Source organism: Cervus elaphus, chromosome 15, assembly GCF_910594005.1.
Source record: "Cervus elaphus chromosome 15, mCerEla1.1, whole genome shotgun sequence".
Taxonomy (NCBI): domain Eukaryota; kingdom Metazoa; phylum Chordata; class Mammalia; order Artiodactyla; family Cervidae; genus Cervus; species Cervus elaphus.
In genome coordinates, this window is record NC_057829.1 from 31780203 (window position 1) to 31795874 (window position 15672).

General features: G+C 38.9%; 1 protein-coding gene across 3 annotated transcripts in view; it reads left to right on the forward strand.

The window, feature by feature from the left end:
* LRMDA (leucine rich melanocyte differentiation associated) overlaps window positions 1-15672 on the forward strand; it is a 1125542-nt gene that overhangs the window by 991187 nt on the left and 118683 nt on the right. The window lies entirely within an intron of this gene.

Below are 15672 nucleotides of genomic sequence, written 5' to 3' on the forward strand. Positions count from 1 at the left end.
TTTGCTCTTCAAATGGTATAATCCTTGGCTTGATACAACTTGCGGGTGTCATTTTATCTTTCCTTGTTGGCTTCTGGGTGGGGTTGGGGGCCCTCTCTTCCTCCATAAATGTGATTCAGAAAGATGGTGGTTTTTTCTGATGTAAGGGTCCAGAAAAGAAGGCTCATACCCCATTTGTTCTCTGTTTCATGGTTATAGGGTTAAATATTCAGTCTGTATATCATATATCTTGGGAACACATCCAGATTTTTTTTTTTAATTGTTCAGTTCAGTTCAGTCACTCAGTTCTGTCCGACTCTTTGTGAATCCATGAACCGCAGCATACCAGGCCTCCCTGTCCATCACCAAATGCCAGAGTCTACCCAAACACATGTCCAGTGAGTTGGTGATGCCATCCAACCTTCTTATCCTCTGTTGTCCCCTTCTCCTCCTGCCCTCAATCTTTCCCAGCATCAGGGTCTTTTCAAATGACTCAGCTCTTCGCATCAGTTGGCCAAAGTATTGGAGTTTCAGCTTTAACATCAGTCCTTCCAATGAACACCCAGGACTGATCTCCTTTAGAACGGACTGGTTGGATCTCCTTGCAGTCCAAGGGACTCTCAAGAGTCTTCTCCAACACCACAGTTCAAAACCATCAATTCTTTGGTGCTCAGCTTTCTTTATAGTCCAGCTCTCACATCCAAACATGACCACTGGAAAAAGCATAGCCTTGAATGGACAGACCTTTGTTGACAAAGTGATGTCTCTGCTGTTTAATATGCTGTCTAGGTTGGTCATAACTTTCCTTCCAAGGAGTAAGCATCTTTTAATTTCATGGCTGCAGTCACCATCTGCAGTGATTTTGGAGCCCAGAAAAATAAAGTCAGCCACTGTTTCCACTGTTTCCCCATCTATTTCCCATGAAGTGATGGGACCAGATACCAGGATCTTAGTTTTCTGAATGTTGAGCTTTAAGCCAACATTTTCACTCTCCTCTTTCACTTTCATCAAGAGGCTCTTTAGTTCTTCTTCACTTTCTGCCATAAGGGTGGTGTTATCTGCATATCTGATGTTATTGATATTTCTCCTGGCAATCTTGATTCCAGCTTGTGCTTCCTCCAGCCCAGCATTTCTCATGATGTACTCTGCATATAAGTTAAATAAGCAGGGTGACAATATACAGCCTTGGTGTACTCCTTTTCCTATTTGGAACCAGTCTGTTGTTCCATGTCCAGTTCTAACTGTTGCTTCCTGACCTGCATACAGATTTCTCAAGAGGCAGGTCAGGTAGTCTGGTATTCCCATCTCTTGAAGAATTTTCCATAGTTTATTGTGATCCACACAGTCAAAGACTTTGACATAGTCAATAAAGCAAAAATAGATGTTTTTCTGGAACTTTCATGCTTTTTCAATGATCCATCGGATGTTGGCAATTTGATCTCTGGTTCCTCTGCCTTTCCTGAAACCAGCCTGAACATCTGGAAGTTCACGGTTCATGTATTGCTGAAGCCTGGCTTGGAGAATTTTGAGCATTACTTTACTAGCGTGTGAGATGAGTGCAATTGTGTGGTAGTTTGAACATTCTTTGGCATTGCCTTTCTTAGGGATAGGAATGAAAACTGACCTTTTCCAGACCTGTGACCACTCCTGAGTTTTCCAATTTGCTGACATATTGAGTGCAGCACTTTGACAGCATCATCTTTTAGGATTTGAAATAGCTCAACTCTAATTCCGTCACCTTCACTAACTTTGTTCATTGTGATGCTTCCTAAGGCCCACTTGACTTCACATTCCAGGATGTCTGGCTCTAGGTGAGTGTATAGTTGATTTACAATGTTGTGTTAGTTTCAGTTACAGTACAAAGTGATTCAGTTATCCATATACATATATTCATTCTTTTTTAGATTCTTTTCTCATACAGGTTATCACAGAATATTGTGGGACATACCCAGCTTTAGCAAAGCTCCACACTCAACATTTTTCAGTGATCAGGTAGCAATGCAAAATCAGAAATCCTGTCCCTCCCCAAGATCTAACACTGTGTTTTCTAAGTCAGAATTCGGTCTGTGACTCTATAATTATAGACGAGTGTCCTAACACAGGTTATGAAGCAGTGGATTAGCTATTTGGAGAGAAAGATGACAGGAAATTCAATCAGCAATGATGGCACCTCCTTAGTCCATTAAAACTCTGAACCTGTACTGTCTTTAATAAGTGGTTCTGATTCTTCTGTGACATTCCTATGCCCAGCAATGTCGTCCATCAGCTCAGCCAGAAAACAACTTCCCCCCAGTCTTCTTCCCTTTTCTTTCTGTCATGCCACTATCTTTGCTTTATTGCCAAATCTTAACAGAGCAATTGAGACTTGTTGCCTTTCTTCCTCCCTCTTGCCGCCTCTGTCCCCTATTCTCCCCACTCCTTCCCTATTCTTCATCATCTCTCAGTTACAGTGCGCGCCTCGTCATCAGTCCAATATACTCTTCCCAGTCTTTGCCTTGCTGACTCCTTGTGATATCCACCCTGAATCTTGTCATCCCTTAGCTGTCACACTGCTCTCTTGAGCTCTTCTTGCACCTACATCTGCTCCCTTTCTTTTCTCCTCACATCCCTTCAGTTTGATCTTTCCATCTTTGAGCCCCGTATTCCTTTTTCAAGAATCTCAGCCACTTTGGCTCTTTGACCCTCTCTCCTCTACAGGTGTCCTCACTGTTCTCTTTCCAGCTCTGATCTCTCTGTGTGCTCCAGAACTCCACTGCCATCTGTTTCCCAGGTTTAAAACTACTGCAGAGTTGATCTATTTTATGTATGGTATAGCCTCCCTTGTTAGTAAGTAACCTCTCCAGGGACATAAATGCATATCCATGTTACTGTTTTAACCTTAGTGCCTAAACTCATGCCTGTGACGTGCTATTGCCTCAATCCATATATCTTGAATCAGTGGAATGAGTATTAGCTGCAACATTTATTGAGTACTTGTCTTGGAATGAAAGTATCTCTCTAAGCACTTAAGGGTGATTAAGCTTTAAGTTGATTGTTGTTTATTCACTAGGTTGTGTCTGACTCTTTTTGCAACCCCATGGACTGTGGCTCACCAGTCTCCTCTGTCCATGGGATTTCCCGGGCAAGAATACTGGGTTGCCATTTCCTTCTCCAGGAGATCTTCCTGACTCAGAGATTGAACCCATGTCTCCTGCATTGGCAGGCAGATTCTTTATCACTGAACCACCAGGGAAGCCCAAGTTTTTTACTTCACAAAGACATGACAAGATCCTGTGAGACTGACACATCATTTGCCCAATTTTAAAACCAAGGACTGTAAAGCAAAAAGTCCCTGATGCTGGGAAAGATTGAGGGCAGAAAGAGAATGTGGTGTCAGAGGATGAGATGGCTGAATTGCATCACTGATGCAATGGACATGAACTTGGCAAACTTTGGGAGGTGGTGAGGGACAAGGAAGCCTGGCATAGTGCAGTCCATGAGTTTGCAAAGAGTTGGACATGACTGGGCAACTGAACAACAAGAACATAGCAAAAAGAAGGCAACTCTCCTGATATTACTGGTGAAAGACATGACATGCTTCAAACACAGACTGGGTAACCAACTCCAGCTTTTAATCACTGGGTTTTGCTTGGAGGTCTGTATCTGATTTCTGACATTTCCTAGCTATAAGAACTTGGCTAAACCTTTAAGTTATCTGAACTTTTGCTTCCTCATATTAAATTAGTAATATTAAAAGGATATCACCTCTGACTCCACAGTGTTTATGACAACATATGTTATATCCTGGTTTTGCCATTAGTACAACTCAGCATCAGTGTTATCCCTCAGATAAGGGCCATTAATATTTATGGGTAGATTAGATTCTGTTAGGGTCTTGCAGAGCCATAGCACAAGACAAAAACAATGAACCACAGGTGTTGAAATTATGTGCCACTCTTAAAGGAACCCGTATCCACACTGCCTTCTTTCATTACTTTTTTCCAGCCATCTATCTACCAGTGCATCAAATATTTACTGAAGTCCTACCAGTGGTAGGCCTGGGCTAGAGACACAAGGACAAAGATAAATTCATTTGAATGTGATGGAGGAGGTGGATGTCTGCTGGAATCAATGAGATAGTACAGTGAGGAGGGTGATTTACCACACAAGTGTGAACCGAGAGCTTTGGGGACCCTGAGAAGCCTACATCTCCCTGTTTATGGTGTAAAGGAAAGCTTTATAGAAGGCTTGACACTTGACTGGATTCTAAATTATTAAGAGCTCTCTGAAGAACTCAGAGTTTCAGGAACAATATGAAAAAAAGAGAGGTCTCACTCATAGCTTATCATCCTATGCTTTTAATGGAATATAACTAAAAGATAGTTGTATAGTCTAAACAAGAAAAATTGGAGTATTGTTTGGAGTTCTTGGGGGAAGGCTGTAGTAGGAGGACCTTGAAAGGGAACTTGAAGGGTTTGAGCAGCAGAGAGACTAGAGGAGTTTATTCCTCTGGAATCTCCTCTGATGTCTAAGGTGGGTAACCTGATTCCTGGCTGACACATGGCTCATCTGGTTGCTCCATGTTGGTGCCCCTTAAAGTCATCACTTAGGTTCACCTGCCATGGGTGCCAGAGAGGGCTTCATAGGTCACTGCTAAATCATCAGTCTGGAAAATAACTGGGGAGGCATCTGCTCACCAGAATGGGACAGGAGCTGGAAATGGAGTCATGTTTGGTTTGGAGATTTCAGGTTAATGAAGCAAGGCACATGTCTATAGCTATGCAGCATAGGGAAGAAAGGGAGGGTGAGACTCTATAAGCCTGTAGTTCTTTGCCTGTGGATCTGAAGTAATCCAAGAAGACATGTATACTCTACCACCTCCCACTGCTGGGATCCAAGACCTTCCCCCTGGAGCTCGTGGGAGAGGAAAGTGCAAGGGGCTCCATGTGTCTCTGTAACTTCTCTTTGCTGGAGGGAACAGTTGCACATGTTTCCAAGAGACTCGTCTGGAGACCTTCTGGTTTTTCAGGCTGAATAATTTCTGTTCCTTCCTAGACTTCTCAAAGCTTCATCTGAGTTTTAGGGCCAAGGATTGACATAAGGACAGTCCAGAGTCTGAATCAACGTTCACATGACCTGTTTAAGACCTGTCCCAGGGATGTTCTATCCAGAAGAGCTTTAGCTCATTTGGGGAAAGAGAGACAAAGCTGGGTGCTGTCAGTGAGAAGTAGCTTAGAATGGAGGAAAGAGCTCTAGATTGGGAATAGGAGCCCTGGGTTCCAGTTCTGGGGTTTCTCTGTGTGACCAAGAATATATTTTGTCCCATATGTTCTGGGCTTCAATTTCTTTTGCAAAATGAGGGTATTAGACTAGTTATTTTTGTACCTGTTTCAATGTAAATAGGAGAAGGAAATGGCAACCCACTCCAGTATTCTTGCCTGGAGAATCCCAGGGACAGAAGAGCCTGGTGGTCTGCCGTCTATGGGGTCACATAGAGTCAGACACGACTGAAGTGACTTAGCAGCAGCAATGTAAATATTCTCAAATCTTCTTTGGCTGCTCTATGTCTGTGTACAAGTTTCTCTAAAAAGCGTAAGTATAACATCTCCTGCACATTTTTGTCACCATATGTGCAGGCATTCCTGACACAGCTATGGGCCCCACCTCTGCCGTATGCTTCCCACGCTTTGTCATTTGGGCTGTCCTTTATGGCCCATCTCGGTTCAGCATACCACATGTTCTTGTGTGCATGAGGTGACTAACACAGGCTGACTCCATGTCTTGTTCTATAGACTGCTTCTTGAGGAATCTTGAATCCAACAGCAACCGCCACACTAGCTGTGTTCTGTGGAAGGGGAGATGGGAGAGCAGGCTTCAAATCAGCTCACATATACTTTATGAAGTGGTCCCGAGTGGGCTTTGTGAAGCTGCTGTTCTCTGAAACCACACTGTAGTATTAAGCCTAGATTTGGATATCATACTTTCCCTAAACCAAGTCAGATAAACACTGAGGCTCAGGAAGAGGCACACTGTGTTTGTTCATCCAAATGGTCGTAAGGCCTGAGGATGAAGCATTAAACCAATATGGTGGAATTCTAGAAGGCAGAACCAGGATGGAAGCTTCAGAAAGGGGAAGATGTGTGGTTCTCTGAAGTAGTTCCACAATGATCCTTGCTGTGGAGTAGGATATAATTACTAATGAAATTAGAATAGCTTTCCCTGTCCCTGTCGGGGTTCTCATGTATCAAGTATGTATGTATCAAGTTTTTCAGTGATTTTAAGAGAATAATACACTTGATTCAAGTCTCAACTCTGCCACTTACATGTGACTATGGCGAGTCATTTAACTTCTCTCAGGTTTATTATCTGAGATAATAAAGAATGTGTTGTCTGCCAGGTTGCATCTTTCACAAGGTAGTTATGTGATTCAAAGAATATCATGTTTTTGAAAGTAATTGTAAGCAATATATTCTTAACTGTTGATTATGATTTATGGTAGGTTAAAGACCACTTGGAGGATGTGCTCAGTGCTATGAAACCTGTCAACAATAAAGTTAAAAAAAGAAACTCAATGCATATACAGTTTTGAAGTACAGCTTCTAGAGGTTCACTTGGTAGATCCATGTGTCAAAGTTTCACAATCCTTGAGATAGAGATCAAATAATTATAATGATACTTTTACCTCCATGATGGAGGCTACATTTCTGTTTTTCCTATTCTACCTCTGTATCCCCAGTGATCAGACATGCATCTGATTGGAATATAGTTAGGGAATGATTGACATGGGTGATGTGTGTGTGTGTATGTGTTTGTAATATCCACTCGTGACTTTCTATCTTCTAGCAGTTTCCATGAAGTGATTAAGCACTGTATATGATGGAAGAGGCATTAAGACCCTGCATCTCAGGGTCATAATGTTTCACTCACTAACAAGCCAGAAAAGGCTAATCCCACTGCTACGCATTCTACTAGCCTGGCTCCCTTCTGCAGGTTAATTTTGGTAATGTGTCATATTTTCTCTGACTCAGAGGGATTAGCTGGGAAAAATACAGATTGTATAAACAACTGAAACTCCCTGGATATGACTTGATATCCCTGTCTCTTTTCAGTCACAGCAGGGTCACACCTGCTAAATATATATTTTTAAACTAATTCCTTTTAGATCATTCTTTCTGAACAGCACAGTCATAATGGTGAAATTGTTCTTTCATATCTGTTTTTTTTTAAGCATGTTTCATAGGTGCTTCTCTTCCAGTTTAAAGGGAGAGTTCTAATCACTATGCTGCCTATTTTGCATTCATTTTTTATTAACTTTGTAAAGTGAACTATGTCATACATACAAAAATGCATAAATCATACTGCACAAGTTTATAAGTTATCATAAACTATCACTATCCAGATAAAAAAGTAGAATACCCTAACAGACCCCTCTCATGTTCTATCCTGAGCACTAGTCCTTCTTCCTCCTCAAAGGTAGTGTTCAGATATTTAATACCATAGATCAATTTTACTTACCTTTTTATTTTATATAACCAGAAGCATATGGAGTATGTATTATTTTTGTTGCTGTTATTGTTGTTCTCATTCAATGTTATATAGTCTTTCATAATATTTGAATCCAGTGTAACATTTTTTCCTTTGCGATTGGTGCTTTTAGAGTCATATAAGCAGCCTTGTCTACTCAAAGGTCATGAAGGTAGTCACCTATGTTATCCTTCAGAAATCTTATATTTTACCTTTATACTTAGAGCTGTAACATATTTGACACTTTATTTTTATGTATGATATGAGGTAAGGGGTCAATAATGAATTTTTCATGAATATATCTGAAAAGACCTTTTATTCCTCACTGTTTTGGTCATAAATCAAATGTCTGCATATATGTGAGTTTGTTTCTGGACTCTCTGTTTGGTTCCATTCATACACTTGCCTCTTCTGGGTCAGTGCCACAGTCTCTTAAATACTACAGGTTTATAATAAGGCCTAGTACCTAGGCATGTGTCAAGATTATATTGGCAGAGGATATCTGTATGTGTGGCTGATTCAGTTTGCTGTTCAGATGAAACTAATAACATTGTAAAGCAACTATAACCCCCCGCAAAAAAAAAAAAAGGTTCTATTTGCTATTGCATCTCTATACATATTTTGCAATCATTTTATTTATTTTAATATCAGCAATAACAATCAAAAACAATTTATGGGATTTTGATTGGGATTGCTTTGAATTTATAGACTACTTTGTAGAGAATTGGCCTTGGAGTACAGAATGAAGCAGTGCAAAGGCTAATAAGAGTTTTGCCAAGAGAACACACTGGTCATAGCAAACACCCTCTTCCAACAACACAAGAGAAGACTCTACACATGGACATCACCAGATGATCAATATAGAAATCAGATTGATTATATTCTTTGCAGCCAAAAATGGAGAAGCTCTAAACAGTCAGCAAAAAAAAAAAAAAAAAAAAAAAAAACAAGACCAGGAGCTGATTGTGGCTCAGATCATGAACTCCTTACTGGCAAATTCAAATTTAAATTGATGAAAGTAGGGAAAACGACTAGACTATTCAGGTATGACCTAAATCAAATCTATTATGATTATACAGTAGAAGACTGTATAATAGATTCATAGATAGATGAATAGATTCATATAATAGACTGACAAATAGATTCAAGGGATAAGATCTGATTGACAGAGTGCCTGAAGAACTGTGGACAGAGGTTCGTGACATTGTACAGGAGGCAGTGATCAAGACCATCCCCAAGAAAAAGAAATGCAATAAGGCATGTCTGAGGAGGCATACAAATAGCTGTGAAAAGAAGAGACGCGAAAGGCAAAGGAGAAAAAGAAAGATATACCCATCTGAATGCAGAGTTCCAAAGGACAGCAAGGAGAGATAAGAAAGCCTTCCTCAGTGATTAGTGCAAAGAAATAGAGGAAAACAGTAGAATGGGAAAGACTAGTGATCTCTTCAAGAAAATTAGAGATACCAAGGGAATATTTCATGCAAAGATGGGCACAATAAAGGACAGAAATGGTATGGTCCTAACACAAGCAGAAGATATTAAGAAGAGGTGTCAAGAATACACAGAAGAACTGTACAAAAAAGATCTTCATGACCCAGATAACCACAATGGTGTGATCACTTACCTAGGGCCAGACATCCTGGAATGAGAAGTCAAGTGGGCCACTCCAAACAAAGCTAGTGGAGCTTATGGAATTCGAGTTGAGCTGTTTCAAATCCTAAAAGATGATGCTGTCAAAGTGCTGCACTCAGTATGCCAGCAAATTTGGAAAACTCAGTAGTGGCCACAGGACTGTAAGAGGTCAGTTTTCATTCCAATCCCAAAGAAAGGCAATTCCAAAGAATACTCAAACTACCACACAATTGCACTCATCTCACACGTTAGCAAAGTAATGCTCAAAATTCTCCAAGCCAGGCTGCAACAGTACATGAACCATGAACTTCCAGATGTTCAAGCTCGGTTTAGAAAAGGTAGAGGAACCAGAGAGCAAATTGCCAACATCCGTTGGATCATCAAAAAAGCAAGAGAGTTCCCGAAAAACATTTACTTCTGCTTTATTGACTGTGCCAATGCCTTTTACTGTGTGGATCACAACAAACTGTGGAAAATTCTTCAAGAGAGAGGAATACCAGACCACCTGACCTGCCTCCTGAGAAATCTGTATGCAGGCAGGCCTAGAAGCAACAGTTAGGACTGGAGTTGGACACTACTGAAGCAACTTAGCTTGTACTGGTGTATCATTAGTGTTTAATTTTCAGTTCTTTAATGACATGATGTTTAACATATTTTCATGTGTTATTTGCTATTTGTGTATTTTTTTTTTTAAGAGGTGTCTGTTCAGGTCTTTGCCCATGTTTTAAATTGGGTTGGTTTTTTCCCTTGTTGCTGAGTTTTAAGGGTTATTTGTATATTTTCACTAACAGTCCTTTATCAGATAAGTATTTTCTGGACTTTTTTCTTGAGGTCTGTGCTTGTCTTCTCATTCTCTTGAGGAATTACATTGATTTTAAACATCACAGTAACTTGCATTCTGGGATTTGCCCAAGTTGACTGCTTGTATTAATACACAGATTCACACAGATATATATATATATGTATATGTACAGACAGAATTTACTTGATAATATTATGTGTATAAAATTTTAGTCTTTGTTTATGAGATGGATTGTCCCAAATGTTTTTCTTGTAATTCTGTTGTCAAATATTAATATCAAACTTTCTATCTTCAAAAAAGAAGTTGTGAAAATTTGCTTTTCTATTCTCATTTTGTTATAACAAATAATTTTGTTATAACTTTGAAGAATTCACATAAAATTGGCATTATTTTTTCCTTAATTATTTGGAAAATTCATGGCTGGAACCATCTAAACCCAGAATTCTCTTTGTAAGAATGTTTTAAATTATAGACTTGATTTCTTTAAGATACAGAACTATTCTGTTTTTTTTTTTTTAATTTTGTCTGGTTTGGTAAGTTTTTTAAAAATGTATTTAAAATATCAAATTTATTTGCATTAACTTATTCACAGTATCCTCTCATCTATTTAAGGAGTACTGTATTGATGTCCCTCTTTATTTCTAATATTGTAATTTGGTGTTTTGTCTATTTTTCTCTTGGAAAGTCTTATCTTTACCCTCATGCCAGGATTCAAGCCCTCTTTAAAAACCCAACTTTTGGCTTTGTTGATTATTTTCATGTATATTTTATTATTAAAAAAAAATTTTTTTACTGTTTTCTTAACTTTATTGAATTTAATTTGCTGTTCTTTTTTTTTTTTCTTGATGTATGATTTGATCAGTGATTTTTAGCTTTCTTCTTTTGTAACATTTGTGTTTAAGAATAAAAATGTTCCTCTAAGCATGGCTTTAGGTGTATCCTACAAATCTTTTATGTCATATCTGCATAGTCAGTCAGTTCAAGATCTGTTCTAATTTCCACTGTTTTGCCAGAGAATATGCTCTGCATTATTTCAGTCTTTTCAAATTTGTTGACACTTTCTTTATAGCCTGGTGTATGTTTGATTTGAATGAACATTTTGCGTTGTGCGATGTCTAGAGTTTTTATGTGCAGTGTTCTTCCAATATTCATGGGTATGTGTGTGTGTGTGATTGGTTTCTTAATCATACTATTCAAATCTTTTATATGACTCCTGAATTTTTATTTCACTTACTGAGAGGTCTCTGACTTCCTGCTATGATTTTGGAGTTGTCGCCTTCAGTTATGTCAGTTTTTATTTCATGTGTATCTTAGATTACTTGTTATGTATAAATTTAGAACTTTTGCATCTTCCTGAACAACTGAGTCCTTTATCATTATACAACTTTTTATTTTTAGTAATATTTCTTACTTTTAAATCTAATTTACTTAAAATCTAATCTAATTTTATGTATGCACTTTACCTTATGGTTAATATTTTTATTATATTTTGCCTCCATTCCTTTACTTTTAAATTATCTGAGTTTTTAATTTCTTAGTTTCTTATAAACAGCATAGAATATTTTTAAGTCATTGTGAAATTTTCCTTTTAATTGCGGTATTAGCCAGTTTGACATTTAAAATAGTGACCTCTTAACTTATATTTAATATAAGTTCTTTCTGATCCATCTTCTCTTTTCTTAATCATCTCTTCTGTTGTGTCTACTCTTCTGTTAAATATATCAATTGAATCCTTAGTGTGACCTGTTGTGTTTCACAATTGGATTTTCATTTGATTCTATTTTATAGTTTTCAATTCTTTGCTAAATTTATGTTTTGTCCTCTAATAACTTTAAAATATGTAGCTGACATGTTCAAGTCCTTGGCTGATTATTCCCGTATTTGAGTCTTTGGTAGTTCTGTACTTTTTTTTTTTCCCCAGGATTTGGGGACATTTGTTTTTTTCTCTTGGTATGCACATGATATTTCATAGAATATCTTATCCCAAGTGCAAAATTATGGAGCTCATTTGAGACTGTGAGTAGTGTTATTTTCCTCCAGAGGAAATTTATTTTGTTTCTGGGAGGCAGTTAGACTAGGGAAAAATCACCTGAATCCAGTTAATGATGTAGAAGTTAGGTTACAAACTTGGTGAGGCAAGATTTCTAGTTACCCCTCCACCTGTGATATACTTCTTCAGAGGCCCAACTGAAAGTTCCGGATATCTATTTGCACCCCTTCTTTTTGGCAAACTTCATATTTCATTCTGTCCTTCAAGATCTGTAAGATTGTTAAATGTTTGGTTCAGCTTCTACACCTCTAAGTTGCAGCTTAAGAATTGAAAATCACCTCAGGGCAGAAGTAACCCTGGGTGTTAGGGATGTGTCTCTGTACTTCCATCTTCTGTACTTCCTTTCCCTCCAGGATTTAGTCCCCCTCATGTCCCAACTGCCTTAGTACATCTATGAGGGCTCCAAGTAAAAATTTCTGGACCTATCTTCCTCACCACTCCTAGTTGTTTTTCTGAGGAATATTGGTCTACAACCATCTCATCTGCCATACTCATCAAATTGAGTCTTACTTCACCCATCTTGAATTTGAGGCTAAATGATGATGCTCAGTAATAAAGGACCATGAGAAAAGAAATCCACCTCCACCACTTTCTCTCCTCAGTCTTTCTAATTCTAATGCTAAGCCTTTTTCTATTCAAGCCCCTATTTCATGTCTTACTCTTGGGTAATTGTTTAAAAATCCTCATAACAAAGGACTAATTCTTAAGGTGAGTCTTCCTAAGAGATGGCTACATTTTATTAATAGAGCAGATCTGAAGGCTAACAACTTTTGACAGAAATATCTATGATGGAATAATAGAAGAGGGAAAATTATTGTTTGCATGGCTCTCAGTAATAACATGGGGCCATTTACCCACACCACAGCCAACTTTGTCTTCAGATCTCTGCTCTCCATCTGAAACCCTTCCTCTTTTCCATGCATTCACTGCAAGTTGCTTCTTCATACAAAAGGGGACTTGCCCTCCTGAACCTCCACGTAAGCTAAAGAATTTAATCATCCAACTCAACGCTGCCCACCAGCTGGCCAAATTCGTTGCCCTTTTAGAAAAGAGATAACCTGTTTTATCTACTATGCGCAAGAGGCAAAAAGAGATCAATTTCTTCTCTTTCATGCTATAAAGCAAATCCCCAATACTCTATGAAGGGGATTTTAAATAATGCACAATTAAGCCATTGGTTAGCTGTTTGACTTGGAGAAATTCATTTAACTTCTCTCAGGCTTGATTTCTTCACCAACAAAATGGGTCTGGCAATAATATTTGTTTCATAAAATCGTTATGAAGATTACAGGAAATAATGCATGTGATTATTATTTGAGTGACTTTTATTATTTGAGCAACTTCTCAGATTCCACAGAGGGTTTGAGATAAATATTTAAAAATTAAGGAGTATGAAGTTCTTTCTAAAATGAAAAAAGGGCACTACTGAAAACTTTTGCTGTTGCTTTTTTTAGTAGTCGGTCATAGCCCCCGTTTGGAGAAGGAAATGGCACCCCACTCCAGTATTCTTGCCTAGAGAATCCCATGGACAGAGGAGCCTGGTGGACTGCTGTCCATGGGGCTGCACAGAGTCGGACACAGCTGAAGCAACTTAGCATGCATGCATGCATTGGAGAAGGAAATGGCAACCCACTCCAGTATTCTTGCCTGGAGAATCCCAGGGATGGAGGAGCCTGGTGGGCTGCCATCTATGGGGTCTCACAGAGTCAGACACAACTGAAGCATCTTAGCAGCAGCAGCATAGCCCCCTTTAGACTCAAATCAAAATCTTATGCCCTAACTTGACTCAGATGGTTGCTTCTATTGCTCCTGTGTCTACTTTTCTTAAATAGTGGACCTTAATCAACTGAGGGGGTATTGTAGGAAACCAGGTAACTGGGAATCAGTTTCTGAGATGTAGACTCTGAGGCCTCAAGGGGTGAAAGGAGTCTTCTTACTTTTAGGCCGGGTGGGAAGATGTTACAGACTGTGCTCTGATTCCAGAGAAGGAGGGATTATTTAACTCTCCAGACTCTTGGTCTCACATCTTCTGGATGTGTGAGGATAGGTATATAGAGTCGATAACCAAACGGGCTCCTTTGTGGTCCTAAGCCATGGCCCACCTTCTATATGAAATTGTCTTTTGGTCTTCAGTGACTCCTTCCTTCATCACATCATTTTCTGCCATCCCAGTTTCATTACTAATAACTCTGGATGGCCAAGGACTTTCTGATGAAAATGATTTTTGACACTGAAAATCCAAATCATATTTGAGAATGTGATCTGGTGACAGCATGAATAATAGTCATTCCTTATGTTAGTTGGGGTCTTACTCATCACAATCTGTGTTTGCTTATATCATTGACCTGTGTAGCAGTTTAAAACAGAATAGACTGAAAGAATAGCCATAATTGCCATTCACCAAGTGTATTTTGTTTACAAAGTGTCTTCACCTTAATTTCTTATCATTTAATTTTCATACAAATCCTTAAAAGTGGACACTATCATTGTCCATTTTAAAGAATGGCAGTTGAGACTCAAAAGGCAAAAAATTTGCTCAAGATCATGAAGCCAATAAATGATGTGGTCAGATTTTCAACTCAGTTTATTTAACTGGCAGTATCATAGTCCTTTAACAATACCTTGCTGTCTCTCCCAAGTGCTTTTCTTCAATATGTAAAGTGAGATTGTACCTTGGCTAAGGAGCCATGTCAAGTATGATAGGTAAGTGAGTCAGGAGTAGATTTTTAAATCTCCTAAACCTTAGCTCAACTCTCTTCCTACTGACCAGGCGATTTTATCTCTATTAATACCTCAACTTTTGGAAATGGGTACTTTGTGAACCTCTCTATTTCAGAAAGACTTTTGTGGTGCTGAAGGTGGAGGTATAATGCATTAAACATCCTAATTCAAAATAACCAATCAAAAATTCAGATGTCTAAAGAGTTGCCATTTCTACTGTATACAGATCACCATCAAATTTACTTAATGTCAACATCATTATGCACAATTTAATTTCTAATTCAGGACAACAAGCCTGGGTCTCTTGGTGGCTTTGTTATCGATGTCACCATTATTTTTGAGTCATTAGTATCAGAAATAGCGAAGTTACTAGAACATTAAACAAGAGAGAATTGGGGCACCTCAGTTTCTTGTTTTACTCTGTACTTCTGTGTCTGAGCCAAAGCATTCATATTACAAGACTAAGGCAGGTTTTGGAGCTTAGACAGCTCTTTCTTATTGAATTCGTTCTCTGTTGAGGGAGAGAGACTCTAGAAGCCAGCCTATCTTGGATTGTAATGATACTTTGAACAGCTCTGTTACTCCTCTTTAAAAGCTCGTAAACTTTTCTGTAAGAAGAACATGTGTCTAGGGCTTAAGCGCAGATCCTGGCCTAGGCCCCTCCATGGAGGCTGACTTGATGTTGATTTCATGACTCATCGTAGGTCCGTCCACCCTGATTTTCCTTCCAGGTCCCTGTGAACTACGGCAAGGCTGGAAAGTCCAAGGACTTGGCCCCAGTTCCTCTCCCTGAGCTCCTTTTTTGCAGAATTTCCACTCAAGCTCCTCTTTCTGGCCCCTCAATAGGCAATACACATGGGATGAATGGGGAACATATATGGACTGAGGGTACAGAGAAGAGAATGACCGCCTAGCTGTGGATCTTGGCAATACACAACACTTTCAGCATGCATCTGATGGTGAACACTTAAATAACTTGGTGTAT